The sequence below is a fragment of the Geotrypetes seraphini genome, chromosome 8 (assembly GCF_902459505.1).
Source record: "Geotrypetes seraphini chromosome 8, aGeoSer1.1, whole genome shotgun sequence".
Classification (NCBI taxonomy): domain Eukaryota; kingdom Metazoa; phylum Chordata; class Amphibia; order Gymnophiona; family Dermophiidae; genus Geotrypetes; species Geotrypetes seraphini.
In genome coordinates, this window is record NC_047091.1 from 91,078,372 (window position 1) to 91,101,432 (window position 23,061).

The 23,061-nt window shown below is 45.4% G+C and overlaps 1 protein-coding gene across 1 annotated transcript in view; it reads right to left on the reverse strand.

Annotated features, from left to right (window-relative positions):
* Positions 1-23,061, reverse strand: part of RFX2 (regulatory factor X2) — a 447,486-nt gene that overhangs the window by 12,579 nt on the left and 411,846 nt on the right. The gene's annotated exons all lie outside the window — the stretch shown is intronic.

The following is a 23,061-nucleotide window of genomic DNA, read 5'->3' on the forward strand; positions in this document are numbered from 1 at the left end:
GGACAGGTCGTCCTTTTTGAGGACATGTCCGAGCATCCAGACGGCTTTTCAAAACCTGGCACTTTGTCTGGGTTTTGAAAAGCTTCTAGCAACGAGCGACTTCAGGACAGCATTTGCGGATGCAACGCAGTGATGTCACGAGCATGCGCAGATGCCATCCCAATGAGCAAACAGGTCGAAGGGGCAAGAATAGGAGTGGAATGGGGCGGAAATGGAGGCGGGGTCATGAGTCCGGATTTTCATTCCCAAAAATCTGGTAACCCTAGCCGGTAGGCACCTACAAGTGCTTAACTTTCAGCACCATTTACAGAAAAAGGCCCTTTGTGTTGCTGTTACGGAGGCGACACTAGAATTTGAATATATATTTGTTTTGTCATACAACAAAACTGATGTGTTGCATACTTTTTGATATGGGAGGCAAATTCATACTAAAATCTTACAGTTAAACAATGAAATATTTAGGTGTGTTTTGTTCAGCTGTGAATTTTAGTGTTTGGTATATCACATACATGAATGTTGTCTGGCATGTATCACAACAGAAAAAAGGTTGAGAATTATTGGTTTAGGGTACTGTTGGGAGATATAGTCCCCGAGAGGCCTGACAGTGTGGTCACATTGGAGAAAAAGCAGTCTAGGAAATGTAGGGACTCAGAATATAGGCAAAGATAACTAAGTACTTGAAATTAATTAGCAGTCTGCCAGTGAAAGTAATAAAGCCCAGACTGTATGCAGAGATAGAAAAACATAAGAACTACCATATTGGAACAGATCGAAGGTCCATCAAGCCCAGTATCCTGTTTCCAACAGTGATCAACCCAGGTCCCAAGGACCTAGCTAGATCCCAAGTAGTAAACAGATTTTATGCTGCTTATCCTAGGAATAAGCAGTGGCTTTCCTCAAGCCATCTCAATAACGGCCTATGGACTTCTCTTTTAGGAAATTATCCAAGCTATCTGATTTCACCACATGCTCTGGCACTGAATTCCAGAGTTTAATTACACGTAGAGAATGACACGGTGGTTGTTACCCGTGGGTAGCCACAGGTAACCCGCTGAAACGGGGGAGAGAAAGGAAGTGGTCGCCGCAGGTACGGGGAGAAGACCATTCACCGCCCCGTGGAGCGGTGAATGGCCTTGTCTCCGCATTGAAGGGAGGGAATGCGCGCGGTCACCGATCACGCTTCCTCCATACTGATAGCCACCGTAGCATCTCCCTCCCTCCATCCTGATCGCCGCCCAAGCATCTTCTTACCTCCCTCCATCCTAATCGCTGACGCCGACGCCTGAACCTGATCACATCTCCCTCCCTGCCTTATCTTCGCAGCTGGGAATTTCTCTAAATGTACTTTTTCACCAGCAGCCGGAGCATTGAAATCACGTGTGGCTGCCTTAAAGGTCATCTCTGACGTAACCGGAAGTTGCATCAGAGACTACCTTTCCTGCAGCCACACGCGATTTCAACGCTCCAGATGCTGGCAGGAAACATATTTAGAAATTGCCTGCAGCGAAGATAAGGGGCAGGGAGGGAGAAAGGGAAGAAAGGTGGGGTGGAAAAAAACAGATGCTGAAGGGACCTGGGTAAGGTGGGGTGGAGGAAGTGGGTAGAAGACGCTGAGAAATGGGGAGGAGAGAGTGGGGGGAAGACGCTGGGAAATGGGGAAGAGAGAGTAGGGAGAAGACGCTGGGAAATGGGGAAGAGAGAGTAGGTAGAAGACGCTGGAAAATGGGGAAGAGAGAGTAGGTAGAAGACGCTGGGAAATGGGGAAGAAAGAGTGGGGAGAAGACGCTGAAGGGAAATGGGGAACAGAGTGTGGGGAGAAGATGTTGAAGGGAATGGGGAAGACAGAGTGGGGAGAAGATGCTGAAGGGAATGGGGAAGACAGAGTGGAAAGAAGACGCTGTAAGGGAAGAAGACAGAGATGCCAGACTATGGGGGAGAGGAGGGAAGAAGATGGGTGCCAGACCAATTGGGGGGAGGGGAGTGAAAGGAAAGGCACAGTAACAGAGCAAATGGAAGGCGCAAAGAGAAAGACAGTGGATTGAAGCAATTGAATGAGAAGATGAGGAAAGCAGAAAGCAGAAACCAGACAACAAAGGTAGAAAAAAAAATCTATTTATTTTCTTTCTATTTATTTATTTTTTTGCTTTAGGATAAAGTAGTATATTAGTTGTGTTGATAAAAATGTATAAACAAAGCCCTGCCAGCTGAACATCTCTTTCTCCAGTTCAGCAGCCAGAACTTTGATTTATAAGGAAGCAATAAGCTAAATATTGTAGTACTGAGGCTTGTATGGATGCAGCGGGGATGGGGATGGGGCGGTAAAGGGGACGGCGGGGAGGAGACAGGGTGGTGAAGGGGATGGCAGGGACGGGGCGGTGAAGGGGACCGTGGTCCGGTGACGGGGCAGTGACAGAATTTTTCCCCGTGTCATTCTCTAACTACATGTTGTGTGAAGAAATATTTTCTTCAATTTGTTTTACATCTACTACCGAGACCCAGATTCACTAAAGTGAGCAATTGAGTCGGAGCAGAGCCCTGACAGTAGTGACAGGAGAAGCAGCCTCCTGTCACTGCCGTCAGGGTTTCTGCCATTTTTTTTTTCTTTTTAAATCGGGCAGGTATTTTGCGTGTATTACATATGCAAAATATCTGCCTGATTAAAAAAGAAAAAAAAAGCCCCCCCCAACAAAGTGCCCCCTCTCTCCCCGAACCAAAAAAAAAAAAAGCAAAGCAATGGCCAATCAGGGACTTCCTGAGGCTACTCACTAAGAAAGTCCCTGATTGGCTCAGGCACCTCAAGCCCAGACGCATTGCTGGAGGCATAGGAGCAGGATGGACTGAGCACCTCTCCTGCTCCCTTACAGTTATGGGGGGAGGGGAATGGGAACGGGGAGGTGGCATCTGGTGGCAGGAGAGAGTCAGCATCCCTCCTGCAGTTTGATATTTTGGGGGGAGGGGAGTTGGCCTGATGGCAAGAGGAAGTGGGAATCCCTCCTGCCATAATTTTGAAGCGGTGGGCAGGGAGGGAAGGCATTTTTTTTTTGTTTGGGGAGGAGGCACTTTGTTGGGAGGGGGGGCTTTTTTTTTTTTTAATTGGGCTGATATTTTGTGTGTGTAATACAAGCAAAATATCAGTGCCATTAGAAAAAAAAAACAGGCAGCGTCTTCTACCTACTTTCTCTTCCCCATTTCCCAGCGTCTTTTCCCCACACTCTCTTCCCCATTTCCCAGCATCTTCTCCCCACTTCCTCCACCCCACCTTCCCCAGGTCCCTTCAGCATCTGTTTTTCTCCACCCCACCTTTCTTCCCTTTCTTCTCCAAGCTGAAGAGCCCTAGCCACTTTAGTCTTTCTTCAAAGGTAAGTCATTCCATCCTTTTAATCATTTTTGTTGCCCTTCTCTGTACCTTTTCTAATTACGCTGTATCTTTTTTGAGATATGGGACCAGAACACAATATTCAAAGTGTTGTACCACAGAGCAATACAAGAGCATTATAATATTTTCATCTTTGTTTTCCATTTCTTTCCTGATAATTCCTAACATTCTATTTGCTTTCTTAGCTGCCGTTGCATATTGCACTGAAGGTTTTAAAGTATCATCAACAATAACACCTAGATCCTTTTCCTAGGCAGTGACTCCTAACATAGAATCCACATAGCTATAGTTCGGGTTCCTCTTTTCACATGCATCACTTTGCATTTGCTCACATTAAATGTCATCTGCCATTTTGATACCCTGTCTCCCAAGGTTCTCTTGCAATTTTTCACAATCCTCTTGCAATTTAACAACTTTGTGTCATCAGCAAATTTAATTATCTCACTAGTTATTCCCATCTCTAGATCATTGATAAATATGTTAAAAAGCAGCTGTCCCAGCACAAATCCCTGGGGAACCCCTCTATTTAAACAAGAGCTGTGAACCTAAGTAGAAACAGGAAACTTCAAATGAAAGATATTAAAGAATATTTTTATCAAGAGACTGGTCAGCAAATGAGTGCACCTATTCCTATTGTAAAAAAAACAAATCTAGATGGGTTCCCCCCACTTTTATGAGCAGCACATTAGAAATATAGCAGTATGTATTAAAAGATTTACAAACACTCAATAATAAGAAATTTTACTGTAAATTTAACTACACAAAAGAAAAACATCTAGCACGAGCGAATTTGAGAGCTCACAAAAATATCATGATATGTCGCACTGACAAAGGTGGTGCTATTGTCCTTTTTAATAAAGTGGATTATGAATTAGAAATGATGAAGCAACAGACTATGTAGTGTTATCACACGAGCCAACAGAGGAATTGAAATCACAAATTCCAGACCTTACACAAGAAGGTTTAGCTAAAGGCTTTTTCAACATCTCAGGAACACTCATTTTTTTAAAATATAAAATGTCCAAAAACACCAGCCATCTACCTATTGCCAAAAATTCATAAAACCCTAGTCAATCCACCAGGAAGACCGATAGTTTCCAGCAGAGGCTCACTATTGGAGCCTCTATCAGTCTTTGTAGATTGTTTTTTAAGACCAAAAGTTGCCACTGGATTTACATATGTGAAGGATTCCACACATTTTTACACAAATTAACATTAATTTATGACATAGCAGACATCACATATCTAGTGTCCTGCAGGCTGTCCAGGGGGGGCTTACAGCACAGTTACTTACCGTAACAGGTGTTATCCAGGGACAGCAGGCAGATATTCTCACGTATGGGTGACGTCACCGACGGAGCCCCGGTACGGACCACTTTAAAAGTGCATCGCCACTTTAAGATCTTAGAAAGTTTGCGATAGCCCGAACCATGCATGCGCAAGTGCCTTCCCGCCCGACGCAGGGCGCGCGGTCCCTCATTTAAGATAAGTCAGCTAAGAAGCCAACCCGGAGAGGCGGGTGGGTTGTGAGAATATCTGTTTCAGTAAGTAACTATGCTTTATCCCAGGACAAGCAGGCAGCATATTCTCATGTATGGGTGACCTCCAAGCTAACAGAAATGGGATGGAGGGAGAGTTGGCTGTAAGAAAATAAATTTTTACAATACAGATTGGGCAAAGTGCCCATCCCCCCTGGAAAAAGACTCCAGACAATAGTGAGAAGTGAAGGTATGAACTGAGGACCAGATGGCAGCTGTACAGAATTCCTCAATAGGAGTAGATCTGAGGAAAACCACAGAAGTTGCCATAGTTCTAATTTGTGGGCTGTGACACAACTCTCCAGTGTCAGTCCAATCAGAGCATAACAGAACGAGATGGGAAATTGTTCTTTTAGAAACAGGTTGCCCCAACTTAGTAGGATGAAAAGAGATAAACAGTTGGGGAGATGTTCGATGTGGCTTTATCTGGTCACTGTAAGAGTGCAAAGCTTGTGTATAGTCTAAAGCAGGGATCTCAAAGTCCCTCCTTGAGGGCCGCAATCCAGTCGGGTTTTCAGGATTTCCCCCATGAATATGCATTGAAAGCAGTACATGCACATAGATCTCATGCATATTCATTGGGGAAATCCTGAAAACCTGACTGGATTGCAGCCCTGAAGGAGGGACTTTGCGACCTCTGGTCTAAAGTATGTAAAGCGAGTACTCTAGCATGAGAAAGAGGCTTAGGGGAAACTTTGGACGTGTACTCAGAACCACCTTGTCTTGATGAAAAACTGTGAAGGGTGGATCTGTTACTAATGCTTGTAACTCACTGACCCTCCTGGCAGAGGTGAGAGCAATAAGGAAGACCACTTTCCAGGTAAGAAACTAAAGATGAGGTGTGGCCATTGGTTCAAATGGGGACTACATCAAACTGGAAAGGACCACATTAAGGTCCCAGATGACAGGTGCAGGCTTGAGAGGTGGTTTCACATTGAAAAGTTCTGTCATGAATCTGGAGACCAAACGATGAGCAGTAAGAGGTTTACCCTCAACTGGCGAGTGAAAAGCTGTAAGAGCGCTGAGATGGACTCTGACTCTGAAGATGGACTCTGAAGAAGCAGATAATCCAACACCAAATCTACTGATAATGAAGTTGGATGAAGAAGAAGACACCAGGAAGAGAACCTAGTTCACTTTTTTTGATAATATAGCTGAGTGGCTGGTTTCCTGGATGCATCAAGAATTTGACGAATAGGCTGAGAAAGATACAAGTGAGATATATTCAGCCTGAGAGAAACCAAGCGGTCAAGTGTAGTGATTGCAAGTTGGATGTAGAAGTGATTTCTGATTCTGAGTAAGCACATCAGGAAAAACTGGAAGAGAAAATGGCTCCCTGGAGCTGAAATGAAGTAGAAAGGAGAACTAATGTTGCCAGGGCCACCGTGGAGCAAAAAGAGTCATGATGGCTGGTTCTTTCTTGAGCTTCAACAGAGTTCTCAACATGAGAGAAAATGGAGGGAATGCTTATAGAAAAACAGACCCGTCCCAGCCAGGAGAAGGAGAGGAAAGGCTGGAGCAAAACTGGGGCAACCAGTGATTGTGAGGAGTCGCAAACAAGTCCTCTTGAGGAGTGCCCCATTGAACAAAGATGGAGTGGAGAATTACAGAGTTGAGAGCCCATTTATGAAGCTTAAGAATTCTACTGAGGTTGACTACTAGCAAATTCGTCTCCCCTTCAATGTAGACAGCTTTCAAGAAAGATTGCGAGCTGTCGCCCAAGTCCAGATTTTTTTTTTGGGGGGGGGCCTCCTGACACAACAGGAGAGAGCCCATGTCTCCTTGCTCATTTATGTTGTACATAGCTACTTGATTATCTGTGCGAAGGAGGAGGACTTGAGGGGAGAGTAGATGATGGAAGGCCTTGAAGGGCAATTGATGTGAAATTTCCACTCCCGGTGATCCAAAGATCCTGACCTGAAGATCGTCCATGTGAGCCCCCCAGACATAAGGCGATGCGTCCGTCGTGATAACCTTGTGATGAGGGGGCAAGTGAAAAAAGGAGACCTCTGGACAGATTAGAAGAGGTCATCTAGCATGAAAACGAATGCAGAAGAGAGGATGTCACATATAAATCTTGTGAGAAACGAGCCATCGCTTGAGACCACTGAGGAGGGCGAAGATGCAGCCTTGCCAATGGTGTTACAGGGACAGTTGAGGCCATGTGCCCTAGAAGAACTATCAGGTGTCTGGCATAGATGAAGAGGAAGCAATTCCTGGCACAGACGAATAAGAGTCTGAAGGCGATCTGGAGGAAGAAATGCTCTCATGAGAATGGAGTCTAGGATTGTCCCAATGAATTGCAGACGCTGAGTCGGAGAGAGATGTGATTTGGGGAAGTTGACTTAGAATCCTAGTGACTGTAGAAAAGAAAATGGTCTGAGACGTTACTTAGACCACGTCCAGAAATGAAACAGCCCACATCAACCAGTCGTCCGGTTAAGGAAAGACTTGAAAACTCTGGGAAAAAAATGCCAGGCCGAAAGAAGTACCTTGTAGTGATAAAGACACCAATTGAGTTGAAAGGTACTCCTTGGAAGCCGGATGGATTGGAATATGCGTGTAGGCTTCCGTGGAATCTAGATATCAGAGCCAGTCGTTCCAATAGAGAAGAGGAGAAAGCAGGGTGAGGAAAAGCATCCTGCATTTCTCCTTGACTAGAAATAGGTTGAGAGGTCTGACAGTCAGGATGGGTCTCAGGCTGTCAGCTTACTTGGGTACCTAGAAGGAACGGGAGGAAAATGCTTGACCCCGCTGATCAAAGGGAACTTCCTTGATGGGATTAAGCAGGAGAAGAGATTGAACTTCCTGAAGAAGAAGGGAGGACTGTGAAAAGTCCAAAACAGACTTGCTTGGGAGATGGTTTGAAGGCAGGATGTGAAAATTGAGTATGTAACCCTGCCACATAATAGTGAAAATCCAGAGAACTGAGGTGATGAGCTCTCAACGATCTATGAAGAACTGAAGATAGCCTTCCATGGGTTGAGGAATTAACTGGAAAAAAGGGGAGATTGATTATTCTGAAGAAACAAGTCAAAAAAGCTGTATGAATGTGTACGGAACAGCCTATGGGGTGTGTGGTTGCTGACATGGTTGCTGTTGTGATTGTCTCCTGGATTGAGACTGGAACAGAATCAAAGATGTAAAGGGCCAAGGAGGAAGCTTCGTGGTGGACATGTCCAGAGTGTCCTATCTGGGCTCGCGGCAGAGAACATCTGAATAGCCTTTTCCATGAAAGGGCAATAATTTGTCCCCTAAACAAGGTGCATTTAGGAGGCTGCCGTACAAGAAACCAAGGCAAAGGCGGCCTGTGCTGATCCAACCATGCACATGCAAAGGTGAAGCAAGGTTGAAATAAAATGTTGAAAAAACTAGTTTATGTTCCAGAAGATATTTTGGAACATGGCTAGTTGTTGCACCAAATGGTTCAGGTAAAAGAAAAAGGGAAATACAAGACCAGTTGGCCAAGATAGCATTCTTATAGCGACGTGAGCCAAACTGATGTAGAGTCTTGTCCTCTCCGTTAGGAGGTACAAAGGCACAGACATTCACTCCCAAGAAGAGATGTATAAGGGAGTGGAGGTACATCAAATCTGAAAAGGGAACCATCCTGTATAGGTAGTGCAAAGAGCAGGAAGCCACTGGTACTGTAAGCAGTGTTGCAAAGTTGGAAAAACTCCCTGGGAGGCTGATTAAAACTAAAGTATCTAAGAATTGTTTAGATGCTTTATAATTCACCTCTAAAGGAATGCATAAAGCCCTAACATCTCCAGGAGAAATGTGGTAATGGAGCTTCCTGAGAAGAAAGGCGAGTAGAATTACTCCCTGAGGAACCTTCGACGTCGAAGAGCAAAAGTTCCTGTTCAAAACCCCCTGAGAGATCTGAATCTCTAGCAATGCGGGGTGGTATCGAACAGACGGTACCAAAAGCTCCAAATGCTTTGACTTGCAAAGAGCTTTGGTAGATACCAATATGGAGGAGAAGATCGGGGTCGGGAGACCCTCGATGTTGGTGCCGCTACCAGAATAGGTGCCGCTACTGAAACCTCCTGGGTAGGTACCACTGGAGGCGATTTCTCAGACTGAACTGGCACCGAGAGAGTCGATGTCGACATGGGAGTCGGCATAAGCAGATGAAAATCCTCCTGTAAGTCCTCTTGCAGCAATTGCGTTATGCGCTGCTTTAGAGAAAAGCACTGGTACTATTGGCCTTGTTCAGCTGGTACCTTCAACGCCGCTTGACACTCCGGAGATGAGAATGCCGGTATCAAGGCACTCATCGATACCGAAGTGGAGCAAGAGGTAGGGATGTTAGAGGTTGGCAGGATTAGACTCACTGCTACTATGACCCGAAGTCCAGAGAGAGCAGGGAAAAGTTAGGCAGCCAACTTACCCACTGGAGGTGCGACACCGCAGACAGCATAAGAAGATCCACTCTCGGCGTCGATGGCGGTGCGGGCTTGATTAATATGGCCCTGAGTCGGAAAAGCGGTGGGCACCGGATTTCTGACGGCACAGAACAGGAGCTGCTGCTGAAGCGGAGTGGAAATGCGCTGCTGAAGAAAAAAGCAGAGGAAGTAAAAATCGGCAAGGTCAAGGGTCCGACACTGCGAGAAGCAGCGGTGGATGGCGGTGACTGCAATAGCCCGAGCACAGCAACTGCCCGTGAGACATAGGTGTGTGGTCCTTCAGTTAAGATAAGCTAGCTAAGAAGCCAACCAGGGGAGATGGAAGGGTAGTGAGAATATCTGCCTGCTGCCCCTGTTACAGTAAGCAACTGTGCTTTATCCCAGGACAAGCAGGCAGTATATTCTCACTAATGGGTGACCTCCAAGCTAAGTAGAATGGGATGGCAGGAAAGTTGTCCTTCAGGAAAATAAATTTTGTAACACAGATTGGCTGAAGTGCCCATCCCGTCTGGAGAAAGACTCCAGACAATAGTGAGAAGTGAATGTTTGAACTGAGGACCAGATAGCTTTACAGATTTCCTCAATTGGAGTAGATTTGAGGAAAGCTACAGAAGCTGCCTTAGCTCTAATTTTGTGGGCTCTGACATGACTCTCCAGGTGCAGACCAGTCTGAGAATAGCAGAACGATATACAGGCAGCCAGCCAGCTGGAAATCATTCTCCTAGAAACAAGCTTCCCCAGCTTTTATGATCAAATGAGATGAAAAGTTGAGGAGGCTTTGTCCTGTCGATGTAATAGGCCAAAGCACGTTTACAGTCCAGCGTAACTATGGAGCACTGTTTCTCCTCTATGAGAATGAGCCTTAGGGAAAAAAACTGGAAGAACAATTGACTGATTGAGATGAAATTCCATCACAACTTTTGGAAGAAACTTGGGATGTGTATGTAGAACCACTTAATCATGGTAAAAAACTGTAAAGAGTGGATCTACCACCAAGGCTATTAACTCACTGACTCTTCTAGCAGAAGTGAAAGCGATAAGAAAAACAACTTTCCAGGTAAGAAACTTGAGATGAGCTATGGCCATTGGTTCAAAAGGAGGCTTCATCAACCTGAAAAGAACCACATTAAGATCCCAGACTACAGGTGGAGGTTTGAGTGGTGGTTTCACATTGAAAAGTCCCTTCATTAACCTGGAGACCAATGGATAAGCAGTAAGAGGTTTCCCTCGACTGGCAAGTGAAAGCTGTAAAAGAACTGAGATGGACTCTACCGTGTTTCCCCCATTATAGGACCTCCTCCTTTAGTAAGACACCCCCCTTTTTTTCCCCACCTGGGAAATATAACGCCCCCCCGAAAATAAGGCACTATTTGGCAAGCACCCCCACAGCCTCCCGACCACCCCCATCATGTAGAAGCTCCTACCGGTGTCCTGCTGCTTCCTCTTGGCGGTCCCGACACGATCGGGGCAAGAGGGAGCTCAAGCCCTCTTGCCCCAGCCAACCGCGGCACCCCCGACACGATCGGGGCAAGAGGGAGTCCAAGCCCTCTTGCCCCCCCCGACTCCCCGACACTATCGGGGCAAAAGGGAGCCCAAGCCCTCTTGCCCCGCCGACTCCTCAACAATATCGGGCCAGGAGGGAGCCCAAGTCCTCCTGGCCCTGGCGACCCCTCCCCCCCCCCGCTAGTTGTTTGGGCCAGGAGGGAGCCCAAACCCTCCTGGCCACGGCGACCCCCTACCCCAATCCCGCACTACATTACGGGCAGGAGGGATCCCAGGCCCTCCTGCCCTCGACGCAAACCCCCCTCCCTCCAACGACCGCCCCCCCCAAGAACCTCCGACCGCCCCCCCAGCCGACCCGCGACCCCCCTGGCCGACCCCCACGACACTCCCACCCCCCTTCCCCGTACCTTTCTGTAGTTGGCCGGACAGACGGGAACCAAACCCGCCTGTCTGGCAGGCAGCCAACGAAGGAATGAGGCCAGATTGGCCCATCCATCCCAAAGCTCCGCCTACTGGTGGGGCCTAAGGCACCTGGGCCAATCAGAATAGGCCCGGGAGCCTTAGGTCCCACCTGGGGGCGGGGCCTGAGGCACATGGGCCCAACCCGACCATGTGCCCAAGGCCCCGCCCCCAGGAGGGACCTAAGGCTCCCGGGCCTATTCTGATTGGCCCAGGCGCCTTAGGCCCCACCAGTAGGCGAGCTTTGGGACGGATGGGCCAATCCGGCCTCATTCCGTCGTTGGCTGCCTGCCGGACAGGCGGGTTTGGCTCCCGTCTGTCCGGCCAACTACAGAAAGGTACGGGGAAGGGGGGGGGGGGTGTCGTGGGGGTCAGCCAGGGGGGTCGCGGGTCGGCTGGGGGGGCGGTCGGAGGTTCTTGGGGGGGGCGGTCGTTGGGGGGAGGGGGGTTTGCGTCGAGGGCAGGAGGGCCTGGGATCCCTCCTGCCCATAATGTAGTGCGGGGTGGGGGTAGGGGGGTCGCCGTGGCCAGGAGGGTTTGGGCTCCCTCCTGGCCCGAACAACTAGCGGGGGGGGGGGGGTCGCCAGGGCCAGGAGGACTTGGGCTCCCTCCTGGCCCGAGATTGTTGGGGAGTCGGCGGGGCAAGAGGGCTTGGGCTCCCTTTTGCCCCGATCGTGTCGGGGAGTCGGGGGGCAAGAGGGCTTGAGCTCCCTCTTGCCCCGATCGTGTCGGGGGTGCCGTGGTTGGTTGGGGCAAGAGGGCTTGAGCTCCCTTGAGTAGCAGTGTCCATGGAAGGTCCAAAAAGTTCATCCCCAAGACACGGAGTGTTAGCCAAACAATCTTGGTGGTTGACATCAAGCTCAGAGACACTGAGCCAGGCAAGGCGTCTCATAGCCACTGACATGGCTGCCACCCGTGAGGTAAGCTCGAATGTGTCATAGGTACAACGAACCATATACTTCCCCAGTTGCAAAACTAGCCATAAGATTTTGAAAAGCTTGAGTTTTATGTGAAGGAATATATTTTTGAAAAACTGAAAACTGCTTAACCAGATGGTTAAGGTAGAAGGAAAAATGGAAATTATAGTTTCCAGCTCGGTTTTCCATCATTGCATTTTGGTAAAGGCATTTACCAAATTTGTCCATTGCTTTACCTTCTCTGCCCGGTGGTACAGAAGCAGACACTAGCCCCTGTAGACTTCTTCAAGGTCAATTCTACCAGAAGAGACTCATGAAGAAGCTGAGGTTTATCAAACCCAAGAATAGGAGCCACAGGAACAGAAAGCGGAGTTTCCAGATTTTTGTAGAAAGTCTCATGCAAAATATCATGAAGAGGAAGCTTTAGTAGTTCTTTTGGTGGTTGGTCATATTCCGTTTATAGCTAAACTAACAGAAAGAATAGTATTTGATCAACTATCAGATTTTGTTAAATCTACTAATGCCTTACATCCAAATCACTTGAAAAATGGCTCACAGGTTCCACTCTGGGTCCGTTTTTTGGATGACATTTTTCTAATATGGCAGGGTTCTAGACAAAAACTACAAGAATTTTTTGAATATTTAAATTCGGTAGATCCTAACATTAAATTCACAATGACATGTCATCAGACCAAGGTGGAATTTTTAGATATTGCCTTAAGGGTACATGAGGGCCATATTCAAACCTCCCTTCATAGAAAATCGGTTGCACGTAACACGGTGCTTCATTTTGAGAGTTTTCACCCCTATAAATTAAAGTTTAATCTGCCAATAGGACAATTTCTACAGGTCCAACGAGTATGCTCGTCTGTAGGAGAGTTTAAAATACAGGCAAAACTGTTATGGGGGAGGCTTAGAGATAGAGGATACCCAGAGAGGGCGCTAAAGCTGGCATATAAATGAGCGAGATTCGCCCAACGAGAGTTACTATTACAAGAAAAAGATCACGGGGCAGAGGAGACAGATCTCCTCACATGTGTTCTCCCGTTTTCAAGGGTGACAACTATGAAGGTTAAGATTATGCAGCGCCACTGGTATATAGTTCAAGTTCATGAATCCTTACAGGACTTCCCCAGGATAGCATACTCCAGAGGTATCACGTTAGGCCAGAGGTGTAATTTTCAAAAATATGCACGATACAACAAGATAGTTGGAGGACAACATAAGAAGTGTGGTAGGTGCCAATGGTGCACCTTCACCATAGAGGGAGGGTCTTGGAAAGTTCCAGGGAGGGATATTACTTTGAAATCAAATATGGACACCGACTGCAACTCGACTGATGTGGTCTATGTAATAGTGTGTCCATACGGGTTATTGTACGTAGGCAGGACAAGCAGAATGATAAAGGTCAGGCTCACTGAGCATAAATCGAGAATTGTCAACAGGATCATCCAGGCCCCCCTAGTCGAACATTGGCTAGAGCGAGGCCATAAGATAGAGGAGTTGAAATGGAGGGTTACTGAAAGAGTGGTAGGGAGGGACGGTGGGAAAGAATACAGAAGGCTCAATGAAAGGGAACAGAGACATATTTTTATGCTGGATACAGTGGCACCCAGGGGGTTAAACAGTGAATTGGAGTGGGCTTCAATGATTGGTTGAGGGTTAGGCCAATAGGAGACAAGGGGAGGTAACATTTCTATGGTAAAGGGTGGAGGTATTTAAACACTGAGGTTACACGCCGCCGCCATCTTTTCTCCTTTAAAAGCTTACACTTGGAGTCGGATGACAGCAGCCACCTCGGTAAGAATAAGATGCTATATGGTAGAATAAGAATTAGGAAATCACATGTAGGGAGGGAGCAGTAACACTAATTGTAACTGACTGCTCTTTTTCCTTCTTAACATGCAGGGAGACCCTTGATAAAGTGCAACGGTGCGAAACATGTCGGGTCAGGCTCCCAGATGTTGGCCGATGCAGAGATAAGTGCACATTATATATGATAAAATAATTGAAGAAAAATAGAAAACGTAAATGTAAATGCAAAAAATCTAGACACTAGTATTGGATTACTGGTTAATGCACAAGAGCCAATGATGAAAGTCACTACGTAATTTCTTCCTGCAGTTCAAAATGACAACAGCGCTGGAGTGGTGGGACTGAGGCTTTTGCATTTAATCAATTACTATTTTAAGAGAAGATTTGGTATCTAGTCCTATTTCTTACCATTAAATTACATCCAAATCAGACAGGGTTCAGGAAATATCACTCTGAGTACTCACTGATTGGTCTGACTACAAATATACCTTATCACCTAGATCATCATAACTCTGTAATTCTCTTTTCTTTAGATCTGTCAGAAGCATTCGACACTGTCAGAAGCATTCGACACCAAACTATTTAGTGGAGCTCGGACAAAGGAGGACTGTGAAAAATTGCAAAGGGACTTGGACAAATTGGGAGAATGGGCAGAGAGATGGCAGATGAAGTTCAATGTTGAGAAATGTAAAGTACTGCATGTGGGAATCAGAAACTCGAGGCACGGCTATACGATGGGAGGGATGTTATTGAATGAGAGTACCCAAGAAAGGGACTTGGGGGTAATGGTGGACATGACAATGAAGCCGACGGCACAGTGCGCAGCGGCCGCCAAGAGAGCGAATAAAATGCTGGGGATAATCAAGAAGGGTATTACAACAAGAACGAAAGAAGTTATCCTGCCGCTGTACCGGGCAATGGTGCGTCCGCATCTTGAGTACTGCATCCAGTATTGGTCACCATACCTTAAGAAGGATATGGTGTTACTCGAGAGAGTTCAGAGGAGAGCGACACGACTGATAAAGGGGATGGAAAGCCTTTCATATGCTGAGAGATTGGAGAAACTGGGTCTCTTTTCCCTGGAGAAGAGAAGACTTAGAGGGGATATGATAGAGACTTACAAGATCATGAAGGGCATAGAGAGAGTAGAGAGGGACAGATTCTTCAAACTTTCAGAACATAAAAAAACAAGAGGGCATTCGGAAAAGTTGAAAGGGGACAGATTCAAAACGAATGCTAGGAAGTTCTTCTTTACCCAACGTGTGGTGGACACCTGGAATGCGCTTCCAGAGGACGTTATAGGGCAGCGAACGGTACTGGGGTTTAAGAAAGGATTGGACAATTTCCTGCTGGAAAAGGGGATAGAGGGGTATAGATAAAAGATTACTGCACAGGTCCTGGACCTGATGGGCCGCTGCGTGAGCGGACTGCTGGGCGCGATGGACCTCAGGTCTGACCCAGCGGAGGCATTTCTTATGTTCTTATTATTGATCATGCCTTACTTCTTGATAGACTGATGTCCATAGGCATCTGTGACCAAATACTAGAATGGTTCAGCTTCTTTCTTTCCAATCGATCATCTAAAGTTATCTTTAATGATACCGTTTTCAAACTTTACACTCTTAACTATGGTATTCCTCGAGGATCCATTCTATCTCCTTTATTGTTCAACATCTTTTGTCACCCCTTTTAAGTCTCTGTCAGTCTATCAGCTTCACCACCTTTACATTCGTCGATGATATCCAACTTTCACACCCTCTAAATCCGGAAAATAAAGAGGAAATACTTGAGAATAAAAAGCTTAAGAGGGTTAAACAATGGCAGAATTCCAACATTTTAGCCTTAAACGTACAGAAATCAAAAGCTCTACTCTTTCCATGGAAGAAGGGAATAAACTTGAGTACCTCTTTAACTCTGAATAATATTCATTTGGATCTTATAACTTCATTAAAAATACTGGGAGTCATCATTGACGATAAACTTTCCTATCACGAATACATAAGTAGTATTATCAAATAGGCTGCGAATGAGTCGCTCAATTTCCAAGTTTCTGGAGCCAAAATCGCTAAATATATTAATCCACTCTTTAATTATTGCAAAACTCAACTACTGTAACTTTTTATTAATAAGTATTACACAAAAAGAAAAAAAGTGCCTTCAGATAATTCAGAATACTGCCATTAAACTCATCCATAACGGTAAAAAATATGATCATGTAACACCTTTACTGTTTAAATCTCACTGGCTCCCAATTAGCCATCGTATTACCTTCAAAATTTTACTGTTAGTATTCAATACCCTTTCCACTAATGAACCTCAATTCATTGATAAAACTATTTATCCCTTATAGCACTTCGTGTTCTCTCCGGTCTACTAATCAAAAGCTTATAGTAGTCCCTTCTTTGAAAGTTATTGGAACCCGACGACATGATATGTTTTCAGTGATGGCTCCACAGCTTTGGAACGCCATGCCTCAGCATTTAAGAGAGGAAAATGACTTGAGCCATTTTAAAAGTAATTTAAAGAGTTTTCTTTTTAAAGATGCTTTTAATCTTTAAATTATGTTTAAACTTTATATTAGTTGCGCTTTTCCCTCCCTATTGTATTCTCCATATATGGTTCTCCTCTGTACTTTAAAACACTGAATTGTAGTTCTGTTCCCTCTTACCTTGTGTATTAGTCGGTCTGTAAGTCTATTTGTCTAACCCATTATTTTAAATTTTAAATTGTATATCTAAATATATGTTTATATTGTTATCAATTTTGTACCTCGCTTAGTAAAACTAAATAAGCAATTCATCAAACTAAAATAAAACTTGAAACTTGTCATAGTCTAGACCAGTGTTTTTCAACCGCTGTTCCGCGGCACACTAGTGTGCCGTGAGATGTTTCCTGGTGTGCCGCAGGGCCGCCATCAGGGCAGTACTACCAGTCCTGCATTCAGGGGCCCAGAGCTGACAGGGGGCCCGAGGCAGGGGCGCCAGTAGCTCACCAAGGCAAAGTGAGTCGATCACCCAGGACTCACTTTGTCTTGGCGATCTAATCTATCGAGCCGATAAGTCTTCTTCTCCCAGACGTCAATTCTGCAGTCGGAGAGGAAGTTCGGGCCAGCCAATCGTTGCCTGGCTGGGCGGAACTTCCTCTCCGATTGCAGAATTGACGTCAGGGAGAGCATGCGTCGGCGTCGGCTTTGGGGCCTGTTATCCAATGGTGGGTCCTGTTCCCCGATGGCAGCGGCAGTGGCAGTGGCTTGGGGAACGGCAGGGAGAAAGAAAGAAAGGGGGCAGGCAGGGAAACAGAAGGAAAGAAGAGAAACAGAAAAAAAGAAAGAAAGGTCAGGGAGAGAGGAAGAAAAAGTTGGGGGAGGGAATGAGGTGTGGAGGAGAGAAAGCATACAGGCTGATAGAAGGGAAGAAAGATTGGATGCACAGTCAGAAGAAGAAAGTGCAACCAGAAATCACCAGACAAGGTAGGAAAAATGATTTTATTTTAAATTTAGCAAAGTGGAGGCAGTATTACCACAGTTTTCAAAGGAATTTGCCCAAAGATGAAAACTTCCCTTCACTTACTATGCACAGTTCTGAATTTATATCTGCTGTCTATATTTTACAATATGGTCACCTTTTACTAAACCGCAATAGTGGTTTTTAGCGCAGGGAGCCTATGTGCGTCAAGAGCAGCGCTGGGCATTCAGCGCAGCTCCCTGCGCTAAAAACTGCTATTGTGGTTTAATAAAAAGGATGGAGGGTATATTTGTCTATTTTTGTATGCTATAAAAACCAAATACAGAGAGAGACTGAGAGCTGTTGACGAAGAGCTACGTGTGTGTCTTTCTTCGATTCCAGCCAGAATATCAGCTTTGTGTTCAGCCAAACAGGCCCAGGTTTCGCATTGAATAAAGTATTTTATAATTTTTCACTATTCTGTTTACTTAATATTTCATAATAAAGTAATTATAAAATACTTTTTGTGTTTATTTGATTCCTATTCAAGAGAATTACTTTATATATAGTCAATATAGGCACAGAGTTAAATTTTTTAACATTTTCTAATGGTGGTGTGCCTCGTGATTTTTTTCATGAAACAAGTGTGCCTTTGCCCAAAAAAGGTTGAAAAACACTGGTCTAGACCCTCCAAGAACTGTTTACTATACTTGAGTCCGCCTCCAATGGAATGGAAAGGTCCTCAGACATTTGCTGGAGAAACCTTGAAAAAGAGGACCTCTCAGAAAAAGCAGCAGGTTGACACTGAGGTAAATCTGAACTATCAGAATCCTCATCATCAGACGAGAGTGGTTCTTGCTCCGAGTCTCCCAATAAGTCTGGGTCCTGAATGGAATGAGGACGGTGCTGAAGACTTGGTGTCGAAGGCTCAATATGCTTCATCTTATGAGAGGCCTTCCGAGACCGAACTGGTGTTGCCTCTCTAGATGTTTGAGTCGAAGACAACTGGTGCCATGGAGTGAGATCAATTGACTCCCATGTTGAGCATCAATGTGAGATTTGGTTGGCGTTGCTATCTACTCAGACTGAACCATCACCTGGAGAGCCGGTGTCGACCTAGCTTGGACAGTCTGTGTCGACGTGCAAAATTTATATATACCTCGTATCAACAAGGGATCCAAGAGGAAAAAGAACAAGGAACCGACGTGGCTCACTGTAGAGGTGAAGGAAGCGATCAGAGACAAGAAAACTTCGTATAAGGAATGGAAAACGTCAAGAACAGACGAAAACTGGAATAAGCACAAACATCAACGCAGGTGCCATAAGGCGGTAAAAGGGGCCAAAAGAGACTACAAGGAAAAAATAGCCAAGGAGACGAAAAACTTCAAGCCGTTCTTTCAATATATTAAGGGGAAACAACCTGCGAAGGAAGCAGTGGGACAGATGGATGACCATGGAATAAAGGGAGTGCTAAAGAAGGACAAAGCAATCGCCAACAAACTATTTTTTGCGTCTGTATTTACCGAAGCATACCAGAACCCATGACCTGGGAGCTGCCACGTGAGCGGACTGCTGGACGTGATGAACCACTGGTCTGACCCAGCAGCGGCTGTTCTTATGTTATGCTTTTATCAGGCTATATGCTGGAAACGAAGACGGGAAACTGACAGGGTTGACGGTCAGTCTAGAGATTGGAGAAACTGGGCCTCTTCTCCTTTGAAAAGAGGAGACAGAGGGGACATGATCGAAACATTCCAAAATACTGAAGGGAATAGACTTAGCAGATAAAGACAGATTGTTTACCCTCTCCAAAGTAGGGAGAACGAGAGAGCACTCTCTAAAGTTGAAAGGGGATAGATTCCGTACAAACGTAAGAAAGTTCTTCTTCACCCAGAGTGTGGTAGAAAACTGGAATGCTCTTCCGGAGTCTGTTATAGGGGAAAAACACCCTCGAGGGATTCAAGTCAAAGTTAGACAAGTTCCTGCTAAACTGGAACATGCAGAGGTGAAGCTGGACTCATTTAGAGCACTGGCCTTTGACCTGGGGGGCCGCCGCATGAGCGGACTGGTGGGCACGATGGACCACTGGTCTGACCGAGCAGCAGCAATTCTTATGTTCTTATGGACAGCCAAAGGCTTGTTATATCTACATTACCTATGGTACAAACAATATCCCCTACCTACTTCTACCTAATACAACACTCAGAATGCTAAGAAACATGGCTAGAATGTGGATAAGATTAGGTTTACTGGTAATACTACTAGGTCAACTAACAGAAAGCACACTACTGAAAAGCCTGTTTATCTATTATCTTGACCAACAGAATCAAGATAAAGAAGATTGTAAACCTGAGGGGAAGATTTAAAAAAACTGCATGTATGTATGAGGGTGGGGGTGAGAAGGGCCCACCCAAAATAGGTCTGACTATGCCCCTGGTATGTTTGTTAGACTTGCTTGATGCTATGTTTGTGCCAAAAGTTTTTCTTCTATTCTGTACTGCTCTGAAGCTAGGGGTATTCTATCCATGGGTTATCTCCTGGTTGATGGATTCCTCTCCATGCTGTCCCTTAATTGGCTCAGAGGAATCGTTAGCAGCTCTATGAGGCGATAGGAAGCTCTCTCAATGTTGTACCAGGAGGAGAAGAAACAGCATTTCTATGATATGGCACTGGGGAAGCCCTTTACTTTTGTGGGCACCTTAAAATAAGTAGAGGTAGGGTTGTTGGTGCCAAAGGAGGTTTGCATTTCAGAGGAGCCCAGAGCACTTGTTGGTTTGGTCAGGTAAGTCTGAATATGCCAGACATATATGCATTAATCTGTGGCACTCAAGTGAGCTGTTCAAAGAGCCCTGTGATCCATCATCGTGAGAACTGGCTTGGGGAAGTTTTGGTTGGCAACCTTTTTAAACCAGGGGTGTCCAACCTCGGCCCCCTTGCCAGTTCAGGCTTTCAGGATTTCCCCAATGAATATGAATGAGACCATCTTTGAATACAATAGAAGCAGTGCATGCAAATAGATCTCATGCAAATTAATTGGGGAAATCCTGAAAACCCAACTGGATTGAAGTCCTTGAGGACCGACGTTGGACAACCCTGTTTTAAACACTTTTGCTTACTTGTATGTTTTTCTGAAGAAGGCGTCCAATCAGAAAACTGCTGTATTTCTACAAGAATTCATTTTATTTTTTCTGATCCTTCGTATTCTTGGTAATGTGAACACATTTTGAATACGGCCCATGGAAAAGAAACATACATCATGTGCTTCATTGATATAAACATCTTCCACTTGCTATCTGGGTATCTTAAAATCAGGCTTGGCTAGAATTCTAAATACAATTTCTATGTATGACAGCATATTGACTGACTGAAAGTTTTAAATGTGCATAGGGTGAAAATAACCAGCTACAATCACAGTCAATGGCATACCAAGGGGGAGGGGAGGGGCGGTCCACCCCGGGTGTACGCTCCAAGGGGATGTACAGCCGGCCGGGTCCGGAAGCTCGCTGCTGAAAATGGCACCTCAGCGCGGCTGCCGTATTTATTCCAAAGCATAAATACAGCAGCCGCGCTGAAGTGCACGAAGGTCCCGCGATGACGACTACAGCTGCCGCTGCTTCGGAAGAGATAAGTGACGTTGGAGGGGGGTGGACCGGCAGCTGCAGACATCGCAGGACCTTGCTGCAACTTCCTGCGTCTGCTGGCCCAGCCCCCCTCCGACGTCACTTACCTCTTCCGGAGCAGAGGCAGCAGTAGTCATCATTGCAGGATCTTGCTGATTTTGATGGAGAGAGAAAGAAGCATAGTAGGGTGGTGGAAGGAGATAAAGGGGGTCAGGGTGGTATGGAAGCGTGGTGAAGGGTGAGAAAGGGGGTCAGGGTGGTATGTAAGCGTGGTGAAGGGTGAGAAAGGGGGTCAGGGTGGTATGGAAGGTGAGAAAGGGGGTCAGGGTGGTATGGAAGCATGGTGAAGGGTGAGAAAAGGGGTCAGAGTGGTATGGAAGGGTGTGGAGGGTGAGAAAGGGGGTCAGGGTGGTATAGAAGTGTAGTGAAGGTGAGAAAGGGGGCAGATGCTGATGGAAGTGGGGGGAAGGGAGAGGACAGAGTGAAATGCCAGACCATGGGGGTGTGGGAGAGATGGAAGAGGGAGGCATAAAGTTTCTGGAAGGTGAATAGAAGGAGAGAAGATGCCATATAGAAGGGGCAGAGAGAGGATAGACAGTGGATGAAAGGAAGAGAGTGACAAGAAAATGAGGAAAGCAGAAACCAGAGAAGACAAGGTAGAAAAAAAATTCTATTTATTATTATTATTATTTTTTGCTTTAGGGGAGATGCATTGCTGTTTCTGTGGTGTTGCATTGTAGGCAGAGTCCAGCTTCTTGGTGCTTCAATTTAATCTTTGTCTACGTATTTTTATTCTATCTCCCCATTTACAAAACTGTAGAGCGTTTTTTTAGCATTGGCATCTGAGCTGTTACCACCATGGTTAAAAACCACACTACAGTTTTGTAAATGGGGGAGGGGTTAATTTGTGATTACATACTAGGCGAAGGTGTTTTCTGTGTTCAAAAAGACATGGTTTTCTGTTAGGATTGATCTGAACTAGTCTGGCTTGTTTAGTTTTACAATGGGTTTATTGACGTACTGCTCACTGCAGTATGTAAGATGCTGCCTTTTCCTAGGTACACTCTTGTGTGACGTGTGGATTGTTACTAAAAATCATGTTTTTCATACAGATTGGGGGGGTGTAAAAAAATGATGGTCCCCGGGTGCCACATATGCTAGGTACGCCACTGATCACAGTAGAAAAAGACTGAGAAGATTATACCATTGGGAAGCCTGGGAATATTTGCCCAGGCTTAAAACTTTTCCAGAAATCTCTGAGCTCTGGGAAAGGGAGCCTAACTTGTTTCCATCTCAGTAACATCACCCACTTGTATAGCTGTATTGATCCTGCTTGTCCATGGAGAACTTCAGTGTAGTTTTTAAAATACATCCTGGTTTAAGGTTGTGTCAGAAGGTTGTATATCAGCTGAGAATGTTAGTGAAACCCAGAGCTGGAACTGAGGAGCTGAAAAGGGAAATCAGCTGGTATGCTAAAGTCTGAAGGCAATGGTCCGTAGAATGGAAAGTAGGACAAGCAGAAAGAGGAAAACTTTTTTTTATTATCTGCTTGGCAGATACATGTTGGATTAAATTGTGAAAGGGAGCTATATGGTAGTTGTAGAAATTTAGTAATTAGTAGCCATGGTAAACTGTCTGCTTAAAGCTGAGTCAAACCACAAACAGTACACTAGTGCCCTCCCTCATTTCTGGAAAAGGAGTTTTTTCTAAGTTCTTGACCAGAGAGCTAATCTAGAGGGATCAGGTTGTGACAATACACATTATTTGTATAGCACTACATAGTGATTTGCATAGACACTTAAGACACTGTCCCTGTTCCTTCGAGTTTACAATCTAATCCAAGTTTATTTAAAATTTGATAAAATCGCTTTTTCAGACTTTCAAAGTGATGTATATTTAAAAATGGGGGGGGGCAAACAATTTGTTGGGGGAGACTGTGACACTTCAAATGAAAGGAAAAATGGGGAGGAACTAAAATCAG